At 48.5% G+C, this 26,326-nt stretch overlaps 1 long non-coding RNA gene across 2 annotated transcripts in view; it reads right to left on the bottom strand.

The window, feature by feature from the left end:
* Positions 1–14: 14 nt before the first annotated feature.
* Positions 15–26,326, bottom strand: part of LOC135300645 (uncharacterized) — a 49,731-nt gene continuing 23,419 nt past the window's right edge. For both annotated transcript variants that reach the window (XR_010362425.1, XR_010362424.1), the window contains one exon: positions 15–240. This is a non-coding gene — a long non-coding RNA (uncharacterized LOC135300645). The remainder of the gene's footprint in view (positions 241–26,326) is intronic.

Below are 26,326 nucleotides of genomic sequence, written 5' to 3'. Positions count from 1 at the left end.
AAAACAAACCCAAGTCCTCCCCCTCTAGTCTTCCCCCACCCCTCCACAGTGTGATTTGGAAGAACAAGGCAGGGCTGCCTCCTGTGTCGCTCACGCTCCCCTGATTTCTACTCCTTCTCTTCCTTCTTTCCTGGGTTCCCTCTGAGAAGCTTCAGAGCTTCGGATCAAACATGTCGAAAACAAAAATACAGAGAAGGAAAGAGCAAGTGTGCACGAGAGAGATCCATCTGTCACTGGAATCTGGAAAAGAAAACACAAAAGACAGGAAGAGGCATCATCTGGAAGGGTCTTTGAGACAAGTGTATAGACAGCAGTGTTTCATGAGAAGAGGGAGATGGGGAAGAGACACTTTAAGGAGGGTGCAAGCAAGAGAGGTGTGGTACTGCCTGCCGTGCTGATAAGCCTTTGAGGAGGGAACCCTCACAATGTAGAATGTCATATCAGGGATGTGCAGAAGGGTATCTGGGCTCCCTTAAGTAGTGTGATCACAGCCAGGGACCCGAGGGAAGGCAGTGGTGTGGGAGTAGAAGAGGAAGGGAAAGGAGAGTGGGAAACATAAAGCTGTTATTGCGGGGGCTCAAAACCCCTAGTGTAAACAAAGGCAAGCCCCAAGCACAGCCAAAGCCATGAATTTTCAGCTGCCTGGAAGTGATGTACACAGAATGCATGAAGCAGGGAAAATGCAGACAAGCTTCTCCCCCCCACCCCCCCAAAAAAGCCAAACATTTTTTTTCCTTTCCTTCCTTCCTTGATGCAAGACGGATAAATAATTCAAACCACGTGTAACCACTTCTGCTCTAAAAATTGTTCCTGACTCTTGGTGCATGGACAAGGCTGTTGAGGTGAACCAGTCTGGCTTGCACACAGTGAGGGGGTGGGGAGCAGGCAGTGTGTCAAATACCAGCCTCCAGTCTCTCACCCAACAATGCCAGAACTCCTAATCTGAAGCACATCACCCATCTACCCCCCATCAAAGAGTGGTGCACAGTTTACTCAATTGAGATTTACTACCTCTCTTGGAGGCTATGAACACTGCCCCTTTGTAAGAAAACACACCTTGCAGACAAAGTGACATTTGCCTGTTTAACCACAACAAATGTATTTCTGGGCTCTGGGCAAGCTCCTGGTTCTGACTGCGAAACACAGCCTGGAGCACCTTTCTCTCCAGCTACAGCTTCAACCCTTCTCCCACTGTGCTGAGACAGGAGCCTGGCAGGAGTGTCTTCAGGCAGCACAGAGGAAATAATTTCATACAGTAGATAAAACATGTGACCTCTGTGCTATATCTTTTTTTTTCTTTTTTTTTTTTTTAATTTTGAGGAGAAAGGAAACACTAAAAAAACAGAGAAAAGGATTATTGGTTAATGAAAAATAAAGATCCCCTCTTGCCCCTTTTATTTTGGGGGAGGCTGCTCACTAAAGATATCGCTGAAGCTTTTGCTGCAAAAGCTGAACCAATTTCTAGCACAGAGACATAAAGGGCAGAAATAAAATGAAGGAAGATAAATGAAGGAGGAGTGAACCCTTGAGGAACAAGGCTTACGTCTGTGGAGAAATCTGAGCTGATTTGGGTCTGTGGAATTACCAGGCCAGCTGGATTAAGGGATCAGAGATAGTGTCACAGAGAAACACTTAAATATTCAATAATCCAAAAAGTAAAGCCAAGACAGAGAAGGGAAGGGGGAGAAGAGCTACACCAATGGAAAAGACAGAGAAAAAACCTCCATTCCCCACAGCTCATCATCTGAGACCATCAAACTCATGTCACTTATGATTGTCATATGATGGCCTTCAGCTGCTGCTTCAGCTTTGCCTCAGCCAGCAATGAAGCAGAAGGCAGAGGTTTTTACAGTCTGTTGATTTGTTTCTCAGCCTTGTAATCCAATGAGAAATAATTTCCTGACAGTTTCCCCAGATGCCTCAGCTAGGAGGCACATCTGGCTTTCCACAGGTTGGGACCCACAGGCCTCTGATAATCCTCAGCACCCGTCCCCTGCCTTGTTACACCATTTCTAGAGGAGACTCCATGCAGAGACAGAGCCAATTCCCCACACCATCTCTGTCCCTTCACCTTCCTCTCTAATGTTCCTTCACTTTGCCTGATTTCTTCCACTGAACAAAGGAGTGGCAGATACTATAACGCTTTTTGCACTTTGGTGCCCAAAGTATGTCTACCCCAGGCAGAGGCCAGGGGCACCCCCTGAGCAAGCAGTGGAAAGATTTAGAGATTAGAGATTTTAGCCACCATCCTTCTCTAAGCATTATGTTCTGGCCCACCTGTCTCACCTCCCCAGTTACCCTGCACAATATCCAGCTCCCTACAGGAACATCCCAGCCCACTTGCTTTGACCCCTTCTGGTAGGGCAGACTGCTCCAAAAGGTGTGCTGAAGTCACCATTCCCTGCTGTAGCTTGTTCATGGTGCATATGCACAGAAAGAAACTCATACCCAGGACCATGTTCCTATGCAGCAACCTCAGCAATCCCTGAGAGCCACCCCATCCCACTCAACGAGCTGCACTCAGGCAGGACAGAGAGGGTTTGGAAGGGCAGATGTCCTAATAGCCTGGAAAGGAAAGAGGTGGGTTAGGGATGGATGGAAACACAGGTGGTGTTTATCATTGCTATTGGCCAAAACCAAGAGGGACCGTGCAGAAATCCCTGCCTCCTGCCCACCTCCCACCTGGGCTGTGTAGCTTTGCCTCAGCCACAGGCCACAGGAAGGATCAAGACACCCTTCAAACCAAACTCAGTGGTCCCCCTGGGTCCCCAAGGTAACCATGTATGAGAAATACACAGACCTTGACATTCTTCCCCCAATGGCTCCTGTCTCCCCACCATCATGCTGGTTTTAAGGGTGCTGAATGCAGCCCAATCCATGACCTACTGCACCCCTGCCCATGGCCCAGCACTACCCCATTTCTGCTCAGCCCAACACCATCAGACCCTGCTACAGCAATGCTGTAGGAGTGCTGGTCTCCAGCTCTACCACAGCCATGTCCTGCCCTCTAGGGAGCAGCTGCTCCCTCACCCTGGCAATCCATAGTCAAAGGTAGGCCAGGAATGAGGGGCAGCACTATGCCTTCCTTTAACTGTCTACAGCCAAAAGAACATAAATCACACAGCACTGGAGTCCAGCAGCACAAGGAAGCAACACTCTGTCCTTTTTGCTGGCCTGAAAGGTGCTGACAATGGAGTTGGCTGTTTCCCTCTCTGGCTTCTCAGGCAACAGGGCAAGAAGGCACAGAGATGGAGTGTGGGTAGGGAAAGCAAGAATGAACAAGTCCAGCACAGCAGAGAGCCAAGGAAGGGGGATGCAAGAGTTGTGGAGAACTTATGGGCAAGAGAAAGAGTTAGGACACGGGTTATGTTTTACAGGGAAGGTACAAGATAACCACCTCCATGTGCTGGGCTTATTTAGTTGTAGGGTTCCAACACTCTCCAGTGTCAGCCAAGATGTACAGCAAGCTCTTGGCTCCTGGCCATCCTCATGTACACGTGAACATGAAGGGACAGTAGTGACATGGCACCCGTGAAAGCTGTGCTCTCCTTGGCTGGCACAAAGCCAGCCTAGCGGCTCCCAAATGACCTCCCTCTGCTTTACTATCTCTTAATGGATGTCCCAATGTTATTGGCATTTATCTGCAGCACGTTGGAGAAGAGCAGAAGGCCACAGGGATGGTCCCATTGTTCAGAGGAAAGAAAAGAGAAGGGAAAGTGAAACAGAGGGCAGAGAGTCCCAAATCTGAGTCAGGAGGTAGGTGTCAATGGCCACAAACATCCCTTTGACTTGGAGCTCAAGGTAGTACAGGGGATGACACAGGACTGAGGTCACTAATGAGATGGCAGCATAAAATACAGCCAGTGAAAGTATGGACGGGCAGGATAGGAGGCACAGAGGCAAACTGGGGCCTGAGGGAGTGGAAGGACCAAAACTGAGAGAGAATACAAGGCAACCAGAAAAGTCACATACAGCTGCATTTCGGCCTAAAATTCTGACCTTGTCAATCTTGTCCTCTTGGGGCCCCATGCACTGGAAAAACCACCTCTTAATTCTACCATTGCTTAAACGGTGCTAAGAGCCTCCCATTTGAAATGCATGCATTAAAAACCTGCCAAACACTCTTGGCTCCTCTGGGGACACCCCGAAACCAGGCCAAAGCTCCTGCTGCTTTCTTAAGCTTCATGCTGCAGCTGAGCATCATCCCTCTTCCCAGCTCAGTGTGCTGCCTGCTCCTGGCAGGCCTCAGGGCACAAACATCATCTCCAAGGGACTCTCCTCCTCTTCTTGGCTTTAAGGTCCTTCCAGGATTTCTCTAACTACTTTCTGAAAGGGGAGCCTTTCCCAGGGGTGCTTGGCACTCAAAATTCATGGCTTACTTGAAGGGACTCTCCCTGTCTGTTGGGTACTTTCTGTAATTCACAGAGGTCTGAGCATCACTGCAGCCACCCTAAATCACCACCCAGAGATTGTCCTTGCTTCTGCATCTGGCTCTAGTGGAAGCACAGTGCCATGGGAGAAGCTTGCAGCACAGCTGTGGCACTCACAGGACAGCAGTCCCTTCCCTCTCAGCCCTGCATCTAGGGAATTATTGCAGGAGTTACTTTAAAGTCATGCAGCAAAGAACCTGTGACTGTGCCCACGGGTGCTCCAAAAGCTCTGACAGGTCTGGGACCAAGAGAAGAGGGAGCAGGAAGCCTGATGGCCAGTGGTTTTGTGACATGGAAGACATTTGTGCGTGTGAGAGAGAGAGTGAGAGAGAGAGAGAGAGAGAGAGAGAGAGAATGCCTTCTACTGTAGATTCTCTCATATTCACCAAAGGTTGAGCTCCACAACACTCTTTCCTTTAATGGGTCTCAATGAAGGTTTCTTTCTCACATTCTCTCTTCTCTAATTTATCCCCTATCTTCACAGAACACATTGTAGGAATTTTTAGAATTAGAAGGTTTTAAGAAAGTTATAAAAACTGAGCTATCTCTCTGCTCCATCCCAATGTTCAATTTGTTTGAAATCAGCCCCATAGCTTCAAAACTCCCAGAGGTCAAAGGAGCTGTACAACCACACTAGAAAGTCATACAACAAAAGGTGTTCCCATGTCACTAACCAGACAAAGCCTTACAGGAGTTGAACAGAATTCAATGAGTCCTGCTGAAAGATGTCCACTCAGCCTCAGAGGCTCTGTGAATTTGGCAGTGCTACTGCAAGAAAAGTCTCATGCTTCAGCTCTGGGAAGGTTCATTTTACTTTAAACAAATCCACAGTGCCTGTGGGTAGAAAACTCATTCCTCTGAAAGCTGGGCTGGCCACGCCATAAGTGGGGAGGAAGATTGCAACTCCCAAACTCCAGCTGTCCCTGACATCTGGAAGCCCAAACCACTAGGATCCCAGCAGGACACTGGGAACCAAACAAGATCCCAGCTGCTTCTCGCAAGACACCATTGCAAGGATACTCACGAAGCTCAAATTCCAGGCAGCAAGGATGGGACCCTGCAGAGAAAGGGAAAAGGGATAAAATGCAGGCTGCAGTACTGCCCCAAGGACATGCTGCTCTGCACTCTTGCCCTTTGGCCAGTTTGGAGCACAGGAAGGAAGAATTCAGAAAGAAAAATTCAGAAGGAAGAATTCATACACCCGGACTCAAACAAACACACTGCCATTGACTCCAAATCTTTGCTGGGACAAACAGCTTAAAGACTAACCATGAAAAAAACCCCAACACATTGCTGTATATAAAACCCCTGCTCTCCCATCGCATCTCCCCAACAGCGATTAGATGCCTAATTTGTTAGGCAGCAAGAGAGAGAGAATGGGAAGGCTCAAGGGAGAAAAATGAAGCAGCTCAGAAGCATGAAAGAGAGAGCTTAAAAGCATAAATCTTATTTTAGAGTGATAAATACTGGCAGAAAGGTCTTTCATATGCCTGTGGTTCCCTGGCAGGCCAGAAAGCCACTTTTGTTTTCCAAAGTGAAATGGTTACCTTTTATATTAATATGATTATTGAAGATTAAGGCGGATTTGCATCAAGCCAGCTCCACCCAGACAGCCTGCAGCAGCAATCCACAGAAGCGTGTACATGGGGGTAGGCTTGGGAAATAGCCTGCTCCAGGTAGAAGAGCATGTCAAGAGATCAGAGGTGCCACAAAAAATATTATCAACAATAAGGCTGCCTTCAGTCCTCTCCCTCCAGAGCGGGGAGGAGGGCCTGGGAAACATATTCCCCTTGTCATCCCATGAGCCCAGACATGAGGCAGTAGAGAGAAATAGAAATAATTAGAAATAACTCCTGCTGGCCATGGGGAGGGAGCATGGGGTCTGTGTGACTCCCTGTAGCCACCTGCCATAGGGAGTGTGACAGCAAGGCTGGCTCTGCCGGGTGCACTGGAACGGCTGTGAGTCACCGTAGAGAAAGGCGCGGCACTGTCGGCTCCGGGAGCGCGGGGTGGAGGGGGAGTGTGTGCGGAGGAGTCGCTGCAGGTGATGGGGTGGATGTGTGGGCTGCGGGTGGATGTGCTTTAGTCACTCTGTGAAGCGGAGAACCATGCTGGCTCCTGGGGAGGGAGGAATTGCCATGGAGAACCAGGCAAAGGCTGTTTGTGAGTTTATGTGTGTGTGCATGTGTGCTTGCATGAAGCAGGCACCTCGGAGAAAGGGGTGGGAGTGTTTGCCTGTGTGAGAGGCGCTGCAGGGGACGGGGTGGGAGTGCAGGCTGCATGTGGGCGTGCAGGGATCATGGGAGACAACAGTGTGTGTTTGGGAGAAGGGCTGCAGGGAAAGGGGTGGGAACACTCCTTCTGTGTGTGCCCTGACGTGAATCACTGTAGGGAGCAGGGTGTGAGGGCAGGCTCTGTGCATGTGCGTGTGCACGTGTGAAGGAGCTGCTCTGGGGGACAAGGAGTGACCTCTGCTGTCTGTGAACTATTGAGGGGTAAAGGGACAGGAATGGCAGCTCTGTATGAGCGTGTGTGTGAGCTGCTGCAGGTAACAGGCCAGGAGCCTGTGGGGGCTCTGGGAGCATGTAGCAGGCCAGGGTGGGAGCACTGGTGCTGTTGTGTGCTCCCATGCAGCATGTCCAGCATGAGACCAGGAGAAATCCTTGGGTTGCATGTGATGCCACTGCACAGACCCCCCCCCCCCCACCTCCTCAGGGTCATTGTGATGACACTGCTGTCCTGTGCTGGCCTTGGTGCCCTATTTCCTTCAACAAGTCCTGGCTCTCAGCAGTCTGACTATGAACAGCAGGAAGCTATTTGAAGGATGCCGTCACTCAAACCTAGCATACCTCCAGTATTTCTGGATGCTAATAACATCCTCAGCAATCCAGCAATGCCAGTTTAGAGGGCCCCCAAACATGCTACCCTGCAGGTAGGGTAGGAAAAGGGCATGGTACTTGAATTACAGCTCACTACCATCGCTTACGGGGAGGCCTCAGAGCCTAAGGAATCACATATGTCCTGGAGTGACAATCACTTCCTGACATTTGCCCTGTGTAGGACACCTCCAGGCCTGCAAACTCCTGCAGGGCACAGGCATTGCCATTCAAGCATCCTTCAACGTTCTCTCGCCTTCCAGCCAACCTTGTCCTGGGTGACCACCTGGGAGAGATTCCCTCACTGGCAGTGAGACCCTCAGCCCCTCAAAGCTCTTCCTCTGGTCAATGCATGCCTAGATTCAGCAAGAGGAGTAGCCTCACACTGGACAGGGCATTATGTTTCCACATGGATGCTTCCACCTTCCTTCCATCCTCCACCGGCAGGCAGTGGCACAGCTCAGCCCTGCTGGGGAGGGACCCTCCTCCCGGCCGGCTCGCCCACCTAGATTTCAAGCTAGCATCTGACATGCATTTTGACACAGCCGTGCCTCCCCTCTCTTTTCCCCACTACCTTGCCTTGTTTAGAGCCTGGTTTTTTCTTCCATTGCCAAAACACAATGACTGTTATAATTAACAGATTATCTCAGTGCGACAGCTGCAGTCCTTTGAAAATTAGGTTGAATAACAGGATCCTGCCGTATGGTAATTTCTTTTCATCTCTCAAATATTTTCTCTCACTCTCGTTTCTACCTCATTTCTATTTTTCTTTCTTTCTTTTCTCTCTCCCCCCTCCTACATTCCACCAGCTCCCTGACTGCACGAGCAGTATCTTTGGGGTGAGACAGGCTGAAGGGCTCTCTCTGCCTTCATCAGCTGTTTTCATTCCCCTTCTTTTACTACCACATCTCACAGAGAAGCAGTGCTTGCAAGTATGTTCATAAACACATCAGGAAAATACATGCCCACCAGAGGCAATGGTCAGGGGCCCCACTGGTTCAGACAAGCAGCCCAGGGAATTTCATGGGGAGGGGAGAGACTGGGATGCAGTAGCCTGAGCCACTGCATGCAACTTTGCCACAGGGAGCTGAGTGCAACGTTGCAGCTGAGTGGTTTGCACAGTTAGCCAGGGTGCTCTACCCACCCACTACCCCTCCGCCTTCTTGCTGACTCAGTATCTGCCCCTGACTCACCACTTGCTCACTGAATGGGGACTGGCAGTACTTACACGGCATCCTTCTCTCTCGCTCAGGCAGTAGCTCTGCCACTTACCACCCCCTTTCCCATTATCCACCTACATCTGTCTCTCTACCAACTCAATCAACCCAAGACAGCCAGAAAAGCAGCTTGCTGGGGATTCTGGGTTTCAAAACCAAAATAAGAACTGCTCCCAGCTGGACCCAAATTAGAGGCTCTGGAAATCTCCTCCTCCAGGACTAGAGATCCCCTGGCCCTAGCTGTAAACAGGACTAATCCATTTGCAGAAGTGGCTGGACTCCTTGCTCTCTGCTTGGGCAGATGCCCCAGCACACAACATTTCAGGCTGTGAGGATGACCAGCCAGACATGTGGGATGGGTCTGTTGGAATGGTGTCCAGGATTTGGCAACTGGAAGGTTTCAAGTTCATTATGTTCTGGACTCAAGAAGTCTGCAACTTTGTTGTTGACTGCACCGGGAGCATTAGTTAATTATTGTCAATCCTGGCTTGAACTCACGCAAAATGCCTTGGTCCTGTGCTGCTTATTTCAGCCATGTCTGTAATCTATACAACATCATCTGTCACACTTAAACACCATTTTTTCCTTTTGAAAAACAGGGAGGGATTCCTCCATACGACATGTCCATCACAGCCTAACATTCCTCTGCAGAAACCAGTTCCAGCTGGGTCCTGGGCCCCCTCCTGCCTCCTCAGCACAGCCATTTCCTCTCCTCCCATGGAGTTCCACCTCATTTATTTCCTTAATCCCAACTCAGTAGAACAGAAACTCTTTGTCACTATTATTCTGCCAAAAGCCAAGTAGTTTTATAACAAACACTCATCCATTCCATTGTATTTCAGCAATCTCCAGCAATGCTTCTCATCGTCCATGATCTCTCTTTTTTTCATCCTTTGCCATCCTCAACCCCGCATTTTCTCTGTGCTTTCACTCCAGACCCTGTGATAGCTCATGGCATTTATAGCACATCTCCTCATTCATTCACTGTCACTTACCCAAATGTTACCTTCATTTATTAATTCTTCTTTTTTCTAGTAGCATCCCTCTTCTGAGTGCTTTGTACAGTCCTACTTACGTATCCAATAATAGTATTTTCCCAATGAGTGAGTCATATACCCCTTTGCTGACATTTAGAATTCTCCTTGTTCTTTGAAACACGTTTATTCATTCTCCATCTCTACAATTATATATGTCTACTCATGGTGTTGCATTTCCTACAGCAGCTGTGCAGCGAACAGATGATTTGTGCAAATAGCCCAGCAAAATACTTTTTCCTCCTGGTACCTTGACATCCTCCATTTTAATTATGTAGGCCAAAGCTAATTCAGGCTATGATGCAATCAAAAATGGGGGACAGCTCAATTTAAAAAACACCCCACCCTTTCCTTTGTTCTTGCTCAGTCCAGTTTTCTATCTTATTTCCCCTCCTATTCTCTGCTCTGCCTCTTTCGATGCTGTCAGTAGCAGAGTACATGGAGGCTGCAATTGTTATTGGGACTCTGATTTCATAGGTGCTGAAAATATTTTCAGTGAGAAACAAACTTCGTTTCAGACTGTTCATGGGCTGAAAGGACCAAAAAACAAAGGAGCATTACCCAGCTAATACAGGCACGTAAATGTCTTACCCACTAACCCACGTAATAGTTACTTCACGGCCAGGGAATGATGCTTATCCCCCTAAATCTCTCTCCAGGTAGCCCTAGAAAGCAATTAATCTGGCAGCCCCTCCTCACTGTGGCCCTATTCCTTCCCCCACAGTTCTTTGCTTCTCTTTGAGTCCTTAGTCACCCTTGCATATTCCATATTTTATTTATTCCTTGCTACTCCTCTTAATCTGCATAGGCCAAACCCTAAGCTCCGGAGTCACCCTGACTCATTTCCTCCCAGGAAAAGCAATGTTTTATATCAGTGGGAAAGCCTGTGATGTCAATCTGGACAGAGACTGATTCTGCACAGGGACTCCCGCATGATTATTTCTTGTTCTCACTCATTCAGGTCTCCATTTAGCAACATGCTTAAGCATGCACCCAACTGTAAACCCATGCAAGTCCCATTCAGCTTCTCAATTGCTTTCTTCTGCAACATCTGTGTTGATGGTTCCCACATCTTCCAAACACAACAGATTCTCCCTCTGTGCTTCCTCTTCCTAACCCCTCTGTTACCCACTCACCAACATCCTTCCTCTTGCTTTGAGAAATTAATTTTTTCTGGGTTTTTTTTCTTTGCTTGTTTGGATTTTCTTGTTTTCACTACTGCCAGGGGAGTCCAGCTTGTAATTTCACCTCCCTGTTCCTGAGATTGCTATGTTGAATAAAACACTGACTTCCCCCTTTTTTCTCCAGCATTCTGAAATGCTGAATTGGGCCACTAAGGAGAAAAGCTATTAGCCAGGACTGCTGTCTCTGATACCGAAACAGAGCTGGCAGCAATATTTACAGGCGACTTTGAAAGCTCCAAGGATGGCTTGTGGCCAAAGCTGATGATATCCACCCCCTCTTTTTTTTAATGATGTCTTCCTATGACTCAGTCTGGTCCATAAGTCAAAATAAGATTTTTTTTTTTACCCATCTTCCCTTTAAGCAATGAGAACAAGAGCCTAAGAACAGAACGCTGTAGCATCACGGACAGGACAAGTTACGTCACGAGTAATGCAACTTGGGGTGTCCTTGGTAGCTTAAAAAGAAGCAGAACAAAAGGCGTACGTCCTCTTTCCGGAGAAATGAGTTTTGGCAGAGCTAAACTGGCAATTGCCTGAGTTTTCTAAACTTAGTTTTATCTGTAAGCAAAGCAAGAAACACGCGGGAAGCAGAGACACGGTGACCTCGGGGGCTCATGACTTCCCAGGCTCAGCAAGGAGCTGCCGTGCCCTTTATTATCCACCACTGTGCGGAGGCAGAGCCTCGAATAAAGGGACGGTGTCGGGGGAGCTGTGACAGCTCTTTCAGAGTGGGGCTGCGGTGTACCGAGCCAGCCTGCCCACACAGCCCTACCTCTGCCTCCAGCCACGCAGGCTGCGGCGACAAACAGCCACTCAAACGCCTGATAAACGAGCAGTTCAGCCCCAGACCACTTAATTTGCTCCTTGCCTTCTTTGTCTGCCAGTGGCAGGGAAAAAATGCATGTTTGGAAATTGGTAGTGTTGTGTATAGCATTACCAGGCTGGAGTTATAGTGACTGCTAGACGGCTACAGAAAAAAAAAAAAAAAAAAAAAAAAACAAAAAACAAAAAACAAAAAACAAACAAACAAAAAAATAAAACACACAAGAAAAACCCCACCACCAAACAACAAAACTCCCACAAAAAAAACCACCACCACCCTAAAAAACCCCACCCCCCCAAAAAAAAACCCCAAACCAAACAAACAAAAAACGCCAACTAAAAACCCCAACAAACCAAAAAAAAAAAAAAAAAAACAGGAAAAATTTAAAAAAAAAAAATCCAGAAGAGGATAGCAGGCTGAGAGCTGTGAAGAAGGGTGGGGTGTGAGTAGGGGAGAGCCAGGCAAGGAGATAGGGAGAGAAATGATACAGTACTGTATCCAAGAGTAGATACTATGATGATGGGGACATTAAGAATATGATAGATAGGCAGGGAAGGAAGGCAAGCAGACAGAGGAAGGTACAGAGAAAGAGACAGAGACGAGGGAGGGAGAAGGAAGAGAGGCAGAATTAATTTAGGAGGATATACTGAAAACATAATCTTCTCAACAGAGTTAAAAAAGAGAGCGAGAGAGAGAATTAAAACAAACAGCGATAGGAAACTGAGAAAGAATAACTTTTTTTTTATGAGCTTGTTAACATTTGTGAAGTTAAGTAACCCTAAATTTATGCCATTAATTTGCATGTATTACATTTTTTTTTCTGTGCTGCCAGTTTATAGTCTCTGTGAAACCTTTAAAAAGTGGCTTTTTTTCTCCTTTTCCCTTTGCCTGTGTTAATTAAGCCTTGTGATATATGTATATTTTTACACTGCTGCTGTGTTCTAGCATTTAATCATGAAATGGCCCTTTTTGCCTTTTTTTTGGGCTGCTCCTGGCTCATCCTTTCACCTGCACAGAAACCTGAGGAGGTCTGAGTGTTCACCCACCTGCACCGATCTGCAAGCGTGCCTAGAGCCAGACTGAGATCCCATGATCCCAGGCTGGGATTCTCCCTGTCAAACAAGGCAGCTTTCAGCTCTTCAGCTGCTGAAGGGTTAACAGTCCCGATGCACTAGGGCATTCACATTGCCATACTGAAGCACACGGTATTTACACATTAGCAATCACTGGGGAGCCATAAATCGGATTCTCAGGGGAAATCCAGCCAAAGAACAGAGTGAGATTCCTAATGAAGGAAGTCACAGCCAAAGCTGGGGGAGACACAAGTGACAGATACCTTCTAATCAGCTGCTGGAATGAAAGGGGATGCAGGTCATCCTCCAGGGCTAGAATTATCCAACCTAGGATGCACATAGAAAGAGCTGCTGTAGAAAATGCGAGTGCAGTTTCTCCCTTGCTTCCAGGGGACTGCACCACGCCAGTTCTCAGGAGCAGTGTCCCTCCTCTCCTCCCAAGGACTCTTCTTTCTGGGCAGACAGATCTCTCTCCTAAGCACATTGCTGACTTTGGAAGTGCCCAAGGCCAACACACAGCGTAGCTGGTGGAGCCCTTTTGGCAGCTGTCCCAGCGAGCATATTTCTGAGCTCAGCTGGACAGGAGTCCTGGTCCTAAATGTGCTTTGATTGCTCTGCTCCTCTCCAAAGGCTGTTTCTCCCAGCTGTAAGCAGAGTTTGCTGAAGCAAGAAGCAGGTTGCTAAGTCTGGTTTGGATGCTGTTTGGTCCTTAGTGGAGCTGATGGGACTCATCTTGTTAAAAGCCAGCTGAGCTGAGACCACGAACATTGAACATTGATTCAGACCTAATCACCCTCCACGGGAGACACAGCAACTGGAGAAGGGAATAGGGGGGATTGCTGGTCACAGCAGAGGTGGTGTTCCCTCATCCCCTGTGGAGGAAGCTTGTGATCTCCTTGGGGTCTGACAGGCATATGAGAGGTCTCTGGAGCATCTCTGCTGAACTGGAGTCGGGAAGGAAAGGTAGGGGATACAGACCAGGCTTTCCACACTGTCATTTATTTTGCCATATGGGGGTGTTGAGCACCAGAGAGGATATTCTGATTTACTCCCTGGCTTACCGTTGCTGTGGCAACGGGAGAAATACAGGCCAAACCAGGCTGCATCTGCAATGTGGTGGTAATAGGGAGTTTGGATTCCCGTGTGTGTGTGTTTGTTTGTTTGTTTGTTTGGCTGTTACAGGAGCCACATGGTAAAAAAGCACCGTTGCGATGAAAAGGGAATGAGGTCTGAATTGTACCCAGACAAATACACCCTCCTCTCATGCAACAGCCAAACAGACAAGCATGCAGTTCTGCTGACAGCATGCAGCCCAAGGAACACCGGCACACACATGTGGCCTTTCTTCCCACCACAAGTACACTCCTGGATCCGGGGATTCCTCAGCTGCTCTCCCACCCTTAAAAGAAGCTGGACTTCTTATTCCATAGGTGCAAAGTTCCAGTGCACCAGACACTTTGTAGGTGGGCTCTGAAATGCAGCTGAGTCTAGGGCCCCCCTAGTGCCAGCAAGAGAATCTTCTCTGCTGCAAGACCCACACATCCCAGTCAGCTGTGACTCTAAGGGATCACAATGCCCCCACTGGTTACTGACAAATGCTCCTCCCTGCAAATACTCCTCCAGCACATCGTAGTGACAAGTCTCTGCCTCCCCCCACACACACTCCCCAAGCTGATCAACAAAACAAACTCAGCCCTTTCTCAACAGTCATATCCCCGATTGGGAGAGATGGCCAGCCTTGCCAACATCAGAGTGAGCCCTCCAGTCACACAACTGGCCTGCTGCAGACACCAGCCTCCAACTGTGCACGCTCATGAGTCTGCCAGCACAATTCCCACCCAGAAGGCAAGTTGTGGAGCACAGTTAAGTACAGCCTCTTTCCTTCCCTCTCCTCCAGCCCACTGGAACCTGAGTATCCTCAACCTAAAGACTGGCTCTCAGGAGAAAGGCTCCATGTCCAAAATACTGGCCCCAAAGACCAACTTTAGGTTAAGTGGAAGGAAGGCAGTTTTTCAACTGCCCCTCACAGCCCCAAAGCTTCTCCCTGCAGTGCTGGAAGCACAGAACAACCTTGTACCAAGACAAAGTTGCTGTTCAGCCCTACCATGATCTGTTCTTCCTTATCCCACAGTCCATGACGACCTGAACATGGTATAGCTGCAGGGAAAAATGGCCACATAACAGGACAAAGACATGGTTTGCTCAGGCATAGAGACTTTGGAGTTCCTGGAAATCAGATTCCTAGTCAGCTTTGGGGGTCCTCTGTTGCAACTTTTGCAAAGGAGGGGCAAAGTCCATGGCAGAGATAGACTGAATTTCCTCAGTCTGGCAGAGCAAGAGCCTGTGAGGCAGAATTCTCTATGACGACAGCACACTTGGGGTGAGACACCAGCACAGACAAGGGGTGCCACTGAAAGGCTGGTGATGCCAGTAACCTGTTGGCTGCTGCTAATAGTGACACTGAGATAAAAAATGTGGGGGAGGGGGAAAACAAAGGCACTAAGATTGAGCTGGAAAAGAGGAGGTGATGGAGATGAGAGGCTCTCCAGGTATGAAAAGCTTCTACGATGTGCAGAGAGGAGATGTCCAGCTCGATCCCAATGAGGACAGCCACAGGGAAGGTGTGGTGGCTGCTGGTGTGCTGCAGGAATGCTGTGAGTTTGCAGAATGCCTGTCCACCCAGGATGTGCAGGAGAGGTGAGACAGGATACAGATTCACCCCCCCTTGACTCCTGGCTGCCTTTTCTCTCATTATTCCTGAGACTCCATCTGGCCTCACTATTTTTACACACATACATATTAAAAAAAAAAAAAAAATTGAATAAACACTTAATTTCTAACCTAATCAGCCCTTCTCTCACTAATTAGCACCCTCTGAGCACATCCACAGGCTGTGAGAGACACTCTGGGGCTGATAATGACCCCCAACCTGCAATTGCATATGCTGAAGGGTCAGCAGAGCCAAGAGCAAGCCGTGGGGAGGCAGGGAACAGAGCGACCTCTGTCATTGTTTTTTTTTCTCTGAAATGTGGGATGATGGAAAGGGGACATGTCTTTTTTGGCAGGGTCCCTTGTGCGTGCACGCGTGTGTGTTTTTCTGTGAGAGGATGTGTGTGTGCACACATGTGTGTCGAGGAGGGGGGAAGCCGGAGAGGTTTGGAGGGAGGGGACTGGAACAAAATTCTGGCACTGAGCCCAAAGCTGAAACACATGCCAATTTATGCCTCTTGCTGGTGGTAATGAAGGGCTCCGTTCAGGACACACGGGACACTAATTAAGGGGCTTCAAAGGCGGCTTTCTGCAGAGTGCTCTCTAAAGGGGGGCTGAGGGGAGGAAGGAGCACAAGAGGGGGGTGTTCTCCACTCAATGGAAGACTTCTGGCTCCTAGTGCTGCTGGGGAAGGCACTTTTTCTTTCTCACTGTCTCCCATAGCAACTCCTACCCGTGAGAGCTGAGAAGGTGCAAGCATCTGGCAGCTCCGGGCCAGCCCTCAGCAGCCAGCAGGCAAGGCAGGCTCCAGTATGCAAAGGTGGAAAAAACAGCATGGCAGAGAGGAAGACAAGAAGGAAAAGGTGGAACTGAGGAGGCAAGTCAGTGTAATTACAAAGGTAGCACCTATAGCAACAGGAGTTGCCATTAGTCTCCAGGGATTTGGAGGGAGAAAGCTCTGGATCTCTGCAGATCAAAACTCCATATCTATGGCTTGTCAACTTCATCCCATGGGGTTATTTCATAGGAAAGTGTGGGTGGGGCAGACTTTGAGAATAGGACAGTGGGCAATGGCAGGGCTGGGAACATGCCTCCATCATGTCAGTTTGGGCACAAGGGCTTAGCTGGGCACCAGAGACAAACAAAAACTGCACAGGCACCCAAAGCTCTAGCATGCTTCCAGGAGCTTCACAGACTTTGGCCCTAGAACCTCTAAGCATTGCAGATTCACTCATAGCTGAGTGTTCCCATGTCACAGGAAAGGAGCCAGGCCACGGAATGGGTGATGTGACTCAGCCATGGTCACCAAAGGAGGTCTCAGTTCAGCTCTCCTGCTTCCTACCTGTTACCTTACCCTCACGCCTGCCTGCCCTCCCTCCAACAGAGTAAACATGAAACAGCAGCTCTGGTGAGAAACAGGACTGTGCTGAGATTGATGAAACGGGGACAGAGTGTGGGAGGAAAGAGAAGAATAAATTGGCAGAGAGAGCAACAGAGTGTTAGTGAGAGACACGAAGAAAGGATGAGTGAGAAAGGTAGTGAGGAACAGAAAAGAGAGAATAGAGGGTTATCATGGATTGTAGTCACTGGGCCATGCACCACACAGAGAAAGTGAGGGAAAGAAAAGAGAGGTGATATGAGCACATGAAAAGGAGAAGTGAGAAGAGGCTCACAAAGAGCAAGAGAAGCAGACAGCTTGAGAGATGAGCAGTGTTTCACTGATCCTGCACGACAGCATGTTGCCTGCCATCACTCACCCCACAAGATGCCAGAATGCCCCACAGCTTCCCTTGGTTTCAGACAGAGCTGTCTTCTCTATGCCAGGCAGTCTCAGCACCACACATGGGTCATCTGGACACAGCTCTTTGGGAGTCAGAACCAGTCCAGCCATGGTGAACCACAAGTACACATTATTTAACCAAGGTGAAGCAGAAGGACTTCAGTACCACTCTAATGCTTCTCCACACTTGTTTAGTTTTAACTAAACTAAAGCTAGTTTTTCTAACCTTTCTGGCCTCTCTTGTTCACTGTCCTCCTATGCACCAGCCCACATTTAGCTGCTTATTCCAGATGACCTGCTCCATGTCTCCCATGTTCAGTGTCACCCAGCCACAAGCACGGTCACCTGCAGCCCAGAGCAGTTCAGCAGGGCTGTGCCTGCCACTGGAGACAATGAGGGAGGAGGCTCACCCTGGAAGAAGCACCTGGGGTGAAACTGGCTGAGGTGTGGCTGAAGCCAGTGACTGCCCAGAGCAAGAAGGACAGTGCAGTTCTTAACAGCAGCTCTTGGGCAACAGGCTCCTCATGCATATCCAGAAATTCCTTGGTTTTTCTTACTACTGCCCAGCAGTAGTAAGCAAATGGTGAATCTTGCTGCCCAGCCTGAGCAGTTTCTGAGAAGAGGCGGTCAGGTTCCTAGGCAGAATCAAAAAGGGGTTGGATGCAGAAACACATTATGGTGCTAGAATCAGCCCTACAGCAGGTCTTGCAACTGCCTGGGCTGAGGAACAGCTGGGGTCTGCTAGGATGTGCAGAGAAAATAGATCAACCTCAAGGAGGTACAGGCACAGTCTCAGATGCAGTTGCGAGACACAGCCTTGGAAGGGCTTAGCTCCATCACTGACCCTTGCCTCATCCAAGCAAAACAACCAGGCCAGACAAGTTCAGGGCACTCATGGGCCTGCTTCCACCCATCTCACAGACCACCAAACACTTCCTATCAGCTGCTAACAGCTGCTGAGCCTTTACAAGGAAACCCACAAAAGATCAAAATCGAATGGGAGAACAGAGCTGATCATCAGCCAAGACATTCAGGTTCACAGAAAGACACCAGCCTTAGTTTCCATGGAGAGAGGAAACAGGAACACTCTCCAGCTGCCCCCTTCATCTCCCAGTTCTTCCTTCTCCCCCCACACCTCACCTTTCTGCCCTGTGCAATCCAAATTGGACACCATGCCAAAGACAGATAAACAGGCAACTAGTGAATCACTCTTATTAAGTTTGAACTTATTATAAAGAAAAAAAAAAAGAATAAAAATGAAAAACATGAAAAGAGGGAGAGAAAATCAAAGCTGGGATTACAGGCTTAGCAAGCATGAGTGCATATTCAGCCTACACTGTTCCCTTTGTGCCTCTGTCACACCGGTAGACTGCTAAGAGAGTTATACCATTACTAACATGACAGCATTGTCCTATACAGCCTGGATTAGAAATCCCAGTGGCTGTGTGGAGGGGAAAAGTCCCTTGGCAGTGGCAGGCACTTGGCCTCATGATGCCTTCCACTCACAGCATGCTGGCCAGGCAGGGAGAAGTATCCAATTATCAGACAGGCCCTGCTTTTTCCTAGACCAGCTTTCTTTCATTGTGTGACTGCTTTCTCCCTGGCCAGTGATGCCTGAGAAGTCTGTCACGCAAGAGAAACTCAAGATGGTCCAGGCAATTCCTGAATCAGGCAGACTTCTCACAGCTGAACCCCTGCTCTCCCTCACAAATACAGCCTTCTCCAAGTATGGATAGGATTCAGTCTTGAAGGTGGTGAATATCTCATTCACCAACAGAGGACCTCCAACAACTGCCTGGAAAATTGGATCTCCCTGTTCTCTGCTGGGCAGGAACATCAGTCAGTTGTGATTCCTTCACATTTCTCTGGCCTAAAAATCATCCTACTGAGCCAAGACTGATTGCCCTCATTACTTCCACTTCTTAAGCAGGACCACACCAGTTTTTAAACACATCAAAGACATGTATGTTGCTCTGATGCATTTTTCAAAAGCTTCCTTTTCCAAGTAATCCCCATAAAAACATGACCCAGAACACCACAGCAATCAGATAATCACCCATACCCTCATCCACTGTTTGTACCCTTTGTGATGTCCTCGGGGTCTGTGTTTCCTCACTGGGACAGTGGTGTTATAGGGTGTCTCTGAACTGGCAAGGATTGACAAGAAAAAGGCAGCTGGCAACAATAAATGCATCACCCCAGCCAGGATGCAGAATGAGGAAAGGTCATTGTGTAAAGTGGTCTCTCATTGCTCTGGCAGCAGCCAGCATTCCAGTTTATGTGGCCACCAATGCAGGGGCTCAGCTTTGGTACCACTGAGGGAAGATGAGCTGGATGCTGCATGAATTGGCTGTGTCAGTCCCTGGGTCTTCAGAGAGGGAAAGAGGAGCTGGAGTGAGAAAGGCAGTGAGCTGAGAGGAGGAAAGAATTGGGTATGCAGTGCCTGGAGGGTGAGGGTCAGGACCAAGAGTAGCAGAAGGAGCTGCCTAGGACAGCTGCTCACCCAGATGGTCCCCAGTCTGTAGCCTTCAGATCTTGCCTTAGCTCCAGCCCTGCGGCTGGTGCTTGTGGCCTCATCTCCCCACATCTCTGTTCTGCAGCCAGTAAAGCCACTGGTGGGGCAGGCTCTGTACCACTGCAGGAATTGGGGCAGAGACCATTCCTCATTCACAGAACCCCAGTACTATTTTCTCTGTCCCAACCCAAAGAGACAAGGAAAAAAAAACCACAGTTTTTCTTTCCAGAGCTGCCCCGGGGCTAAGATACAATATTTTATGGCCCAGTTCTTAGCCTATTTGCATTTTGTATTTTTACTTCAACTGCTGTTTGTTTCCAGGCATTTGGGATGCCTAATGATTTTCAAAGCACTGTTTATTTTAATCCCTCTTATTTATTAATAAATTAGTTGGCCTCAAAGTGCTTGGGAAAGAAGGGCAAGGAAGTTGTAACCAGTGCTTTGAATAAAGCATCAAACTGTCATATGATCACATCAAAGCAACAGCAAGCAGATCACTTTGTTGGCTATATCATGATACAGCCTCATAGGTCCTCCAGCTTGGTGTCAGGTTTCTTCATACATGTCACCCTGCAACACTACCAGGCTCACCAACTCCAAGGATGAAGTAAAAAATAGCAATGCCCAGAGGCAGCTCCCTCTGAAAAGGTTGCCCCTTCTCACCCTCTGCGTGTTGTGAGAATGTAACATGCCACCGTGGTGCAGATAATATAAACCATGCTGACATCCACGTGGCTGTGCAGGCAAGGTTGTAATCTTCCCATAAATCACAGGTGCACTCAGCCTCCACTGCACTCTCTTCAGCCCAGTGCTCTGTGGCAAGGCTACAGTTTCACACACAGGGCAGTCCCTGAAAGAACAGTGAGCATAAACCCTGTTAATCATGCAAATGAAAGTCTCGGAATCTCTGCTAGTCAGTCCCAACAGGAATGTGCCAGGTTTTCTCATCACCAGAACGCAACTGACAGATCCTGAAAATCCTAGGGGCTGCCCTCAAATAACTTTTCCCATCTCCAGGGAAGCTGTGAGTGTGGCCCATCATTGTGTTTATGACCTGCCCCCATCTAGGGCCTTAAGACCAAGTAAAGTCTTTTGCAGCTGACAACTTCACCACATCCTCACTGCTGCAAAGCCCATTCACTCTCGGTGATCCCACTGGGATAAAGATCCCCTTTCTCCCATCTCACGCTGACCTGTCAGCGTTGAACACGTTAGTCATGGGCTAGCATTTGCTGGGGGCTCGCAGGAAACAGAAGCCTCTCTCTTCTGTAGTGGCAGGGCTTGCTGCAAGTGTACATCTTGTGCTAAAGGGCTGAGGTGATTCCACAAACAGCTCTCTGAAAGCAGCCTGAAGTTGCTGCTGGTTGTCATGATGAGTTAGTTGTGCTAGATGTCCTCCAGAAGCACCATTCTGCCTGGGAATAGACAATGGCTGCTGTTTAGAGGGGGTGAACACATCCTGCCTGAACGAGCTGATCACAACAGCCAGCACGGCTGTCTGGCACGGGCGGGACCACCTGCACTCGTCTTCTCTTTGTACTTGTGGATAAAATGACAGAAACAGAGATGCCTTAAGGAAGGAAATGGTGGGATAGAAGCTCTTTCACACAGGATGCAGAAAGAACAAAAACGTTTTTGCAGTGCCAGTTGCAAAGCGGATTCCAGAGTGGATCTCCTTGCTGATATCCAAAGGTGCTGTCAGTGCTGGTGCAGCCTGAGCAGAAGTGAGCCCAGCCTGGCTCTGCACCCATCTAAAGGCAGGTGCCTGCATGCCCAGCAGCTCAGATGCAACACATCTGCAGGAGAAGTGTTTAATCAGGAGTGCCAGGTCAGGCACCTTCCTGGAATCAGTGGTCACAGCAACAGATTTCTCCCCTCCCCACCACAGATTAGGCCCTCAGGTCCAGAGTAGTTCCAGTTCCTGCAGAAACATCACTGCTGAGTGCTCACTGTGCATTGCCACAGCCCCAGTCATCATATTAATATTTTTGCTTCTGTTCTTTAAGTAAAACCCCCCTTCTCTCCAAACTGCATTTGCCATCTGATGAAGGCGAGGGCCAAAGGCTGACTACCACAATGCTTGCTGGCTCCCCACCACTTTGAGGGGTGCCAGCTTGCCAACAGAGCATCCCCCCTCCCTTTCTTCCTTCCCTGACTCCCTGCACTGCCACCACCTCTTGCCAGCACAAGAAGAGCCACGTGGGGAGGCACTGAGACTGCTCACCCTCTTTCCTAGCTGTTTCCTCTCTCCCATCTCCTCCCTGTGTGGACACCCTGGTGGCACCTACCCACTCACTGGGAGGGCCGCCAGAGACACCGTGTCTGCCCTGCCCCTGGTACTCAACACCTTGTTTTGAGGGCATCTCAACCACTCCAGCAGCCTTTCCCTCTCACCCAGACCCCCAGAGTCAGCAGGCAGTAATCCATGGTGTACAGGAAGAAAAGGGATGGCATGAATCCCAGCACTCTGCCCTGTGTTGTGGACAGGGAATTATCTTCACCCTACAAAGAAGGTGTAACTCTGCTTCTTGGCTTGATTGTGGGCACTCAGTTGATACCTGCATGCCTTGGCAATGCACCAACTCTCCTGTCTGCCCATCTTCCCTGGGGCAGGGACCCCGCTGCTTTAACAAAGCCTGATCACCCAGCGAGTTCTCCTGTGTAGCAGAAGAAATAGAGATCTTCAAAACAGGATTTGAATTGAGTCCTCAGTTTGATGATGTACCACTTAAAGAGAAGGCCAGGGTGGATGAACCCTGATCTTTGCTCTCAAAAAGGTGCACCAACAAGTGATAAGGACTTTGGAGAGAAATAACAAGGGGAACAGTATCTCCTGGAGCCTTCCTGAGAGGAGCATAACCAGCTCATGTACTTAAGGCTGTAACCTTTCTCATTCTCCCATAGGTCTCTTGGTGTCTTTTCTTCTGTTGCCTCTCTGATCCCTGAGCAAAGAGCACAGCCTTAGCAACCCAGCCTCTGCAGGGAAGTCCAAGAAAGGCCAAACCCTCCAGGATCATGCCTTACTTGTCTAAGGACACAGGGAAGAATCATCTGCCTCCAGGATGCTTTCTCCAGCAGTGACAAACACTGAGGCCTGGGCAAAAAGAGCAGAAGTTGCCCAATAGAGAGATGCTTCCCTAGGCCTCCCAGACAAGTTGAAAATGGTGGATTTTGTGAGCTGGCCAAAATTTACTACGACATTATTAAACCTCACAAAATGATTCCACAAGGATCCTGCCCAGAGTTCACATTAACTGTGCTTCACTGTTACATTTCACAGCTACGCACCAGGTGCATTTCTGCTGGGAAGAAAGGGGGGCTGTAAAAGGCCTATCCATGAATGAGAAACTGCTTTGCACAGAGTGGTGTGTCTGTGGGCAGGGAGGAGGGCAGGCATTTCTTCTCCATGCTCCTCAGCAGGAGTGGACAGTAATGAACGTGCTGGGAAAGGCCAGCAGCACTCGAGTGAGGCATGTGGGTCTTTGTGTAAGAGGTGCCAGCCAAAATGAAGAGACCATTCCTGTGTTAAATCATGTTCAGTGTGTCCATAAAACTGGTGAATGCAAACATCCTACTGTGAATGTTCACATGTGACGTGCCCACAGTGGCCCTGGGACGTGTCCCTAGCCCCACGGCGGGTGTGTGTGCATTGTCTGGCTGCCAGGCACCTGCCCACTGGGGAACTTTCCATCTAAACCAGCTGACAGCTGCTCTCCTGGGTTTCCTGGGCACCAATAATGTTTTCCCTTTTCTAATCTCCCCAATGTAAATCCATTCACAACGAGTGCCTAGAGACTTTTAATTCCATCGGCATTAAACTCACTAAAACCTCTATTACCAAAAGCTTTTAGGATTTTCCTCAGAATCTACAAGTCAGGTTCATAACATGACAGAACTCCACCTCTCTAGGGTGTCTGAGAAATTAATTCATGCTTTCTAAACGCCAGGATCACTGACCAGACATTCAAAGTATCTCTCTTGCCATTAGTAAGCTCGAGTTGCTGGTACAACACGGTCCTTGCCAGAGGCTGAGCTGTCTTCTGAAACATCTCTGACAGTCTGAGAGGAGCCCCCTCCCTGTACCTGGCAAGAGCAGATCACCTCACAGCAAAGCAGTACCAGAGGTTCACAGATGCTGTGTTAAAAGGAAGTGGTTTATTTCAGTGCTGCTTTGCTGCATTCATAGAGTGAAGGTCTGGCAAATGCATCACAACACCAGTGCTCCCCCCATCCCAAAATAACTGTGGTCTCACCTCAGTGCTGCACACAGGCAGGCACTGTGAAAGCACGAGGATTATCCAGCTACACCTCAGCAGAGAAGGTGGCTGGGTGCCGAGACAAATTGAAAGTGGTTGTGGTGGAGGGGTCAGACAGCTGTGAGTCAGTGAGTGAGGTTTCTAAGTGCTGTAATATTCCAGCGATGGTGCATTTATCCTTTGGCCCTGGAGGTTCATTGGCTGCTGTAATAGAGCAGAGAGATGCAATCATCTTTTGATCCCAGAGGTCTTTTTAGGTGCTGTAATAGAGTATCCAAGCCATCTCCAAAGCCTTGGGGTTGCTGGCATGCAGCATGGGTGACGTCAGTGTCTCTCTGCCCCCACAGTCCCCAGCTCCTGGATTCCAGGAGAGGTGTTGAAGATGTTGCTTCCAGCCCAGAGGTTTGCAGGGGCTGTGGTGATGTCAGCTTTGACACACTGCCAAGGCTCCCTCTGGCCTCACAGGAACTTTTAATCATGTGGAAAGGTGTGATACTGACCCCAGGTCTCTTGGCACAGGGACACAAGCCTGGCTGCTCCCACTCTATCCACATCAGCTGCGGTGGGTGCAGCTCCAAGCTACCCACCAAAACAAATCACAGCTCTAAGAATACAAGAGAGCTCACAGAGATCCAGCAACGAGCAGCATGCAAAGATGATCCTCAGTGGTTTTTTGTCTATTTCCCTGTGCAAGTAGTCACTCTGCTCACACCTCACGAGCTGTCCAGGAAGGAGACATACAAGGAGTCTGGGATTTGTGTGTAGCTACACATGCATTTGTAGCTACACACAAATAGCAAGAAAACAAACAGGCTAAGTTAGCCAAGCTGTTGAAGATTCCAGTCCATATATCATGGACTCAGGGAAAAAAAAAAAAAAAAAGAACAGGAAGTGGGACCATGGACGATGCTCCTGTGTAGGGAATGCTGTTGGACTGCGAAGATATGTTTGTAGACTCAGGTCCTTACACTGAAGAGAGGAGGAAGTAGTCAAACAAAGTTTCAGGGATTTCTGTTCTCCTTTCAGCCCCAGCAGATTTTTAATTCTGGGCTCCAGCTTGGCCTAGAAATTTGAAAGTTTTCTGGATACCTGTTATCCTGGCACTGATTTCTGTATCCATAGTTCAGGTGGAAGATGGAAGCATGTGCAATCTCCCAGGAATGTCTGGGAACTTAGCAGATTAGGTTTCTGATCTGAGGCAATATCAAGAGTTTAGGTGGATTTGCACCTTTTCTGTGGCAGGGATGGGGTTTGGTTTTCCCCAGAACTGAGTTCAAACTCAGAGGATGAAAATTCTCCTTTATACTATGGACTTCAACATGATTAGACATGAAAAGAATTTCACTGCTCATATCCCAGCAATGTCCCCAGGTAAGATGTACACAAGGGAACAACCATTCCAGGTCAGAGAAATGTCCACACTGGCTTTAAGAAAAAAAACATCACTGGGATTTGGGGGAGAAAAGATGGAAAAACATCAAAGCAGACAAATGAGGGACAATGTACTCCTGTCTAAATTTTTTATTTGCTGCTATGAGTTGCAGGCTAATATAGGCTCTGAAGACTGAACCTGCAGGTTCAGGCTCCAAAACTGGGCTCATCCTTAGTTAAAGCTCATTGGGGTACTCTTGTTCTCCACAAAACACAGGAGTCCACCATGAACCTTTCTGAATTCTTGGACCTGACAAATTCTCACGCCTTAGACCTCCACAGTTCAAGTCTGCAAACCTAAATCCCATACATTTTAATTTCACTGTGCATTCCTTCACTCCTAGGTGATGAGGAAAGGAAGGATGGATATCCTCATATTTCTCATAATTTTATTTCCTCCCACCATACACTCCCAATCTGACACCAACAACCCCTGTCTCCTCCATATCTTCACTTGGGGGTGTTCACAAGCTTTCTGTCTCACCCCAGAGGCCCTTTAGTTCTCCAGCATCCCTTCAGAAACAAGCTGACCCGGGTTTGGCTTGCTATTCCAGATGAGGCAGCACTGCAGGTGTACCAAGAGCTCTTCCAGAGCCCTCTCTGCTCACTGCCTCTGCATCCAAACAGCTGATTTGCCTGCTCAAGGGCATCACAGCATGGGGCAGAGCTCTGCAAAGACATTCACCCCCATTTTCATTTGGCTGATACTCTTGATTCAGGACCTTTTGGGTATCTAAAGTTAGTAGCAAAACTAAAGAGTTTTGCTGCCCTGCAACACACATTACTTTGAACATATCAACATTCATTTTCATTCACCAGAGCACAGTGTGTTCATTTAACTTAGTCCTCTTTGCCAGGCATTTCCCACAGCCCTTTCTGTCCACAGCCAACATAATAATTTTGTCTCATCTGCTGATTTCCATATGGCATATCTCTCCTCCCACCTTTACAATTCATTAAACAATAAGGTAAATCACAAGGGATTTAGAAGAGAACCT

Source organism: Passer domesticus, chromosome 5 (assembly GCF_036417665.1).
Source record: "Passer domesticus isolate bPasDom1 chromosome 5, bPasDom1.hap1, whole genome shotgun sequence".
NCBI classification, from domain to species: Eukaryota; Metazoa; Chordata; class Aves; order Passeriformes; family Passeridae; genus Passer; species Passer domesticus.
This window is presented reverse-complemented; position numbering and strand designations above follow the sequence as displayed.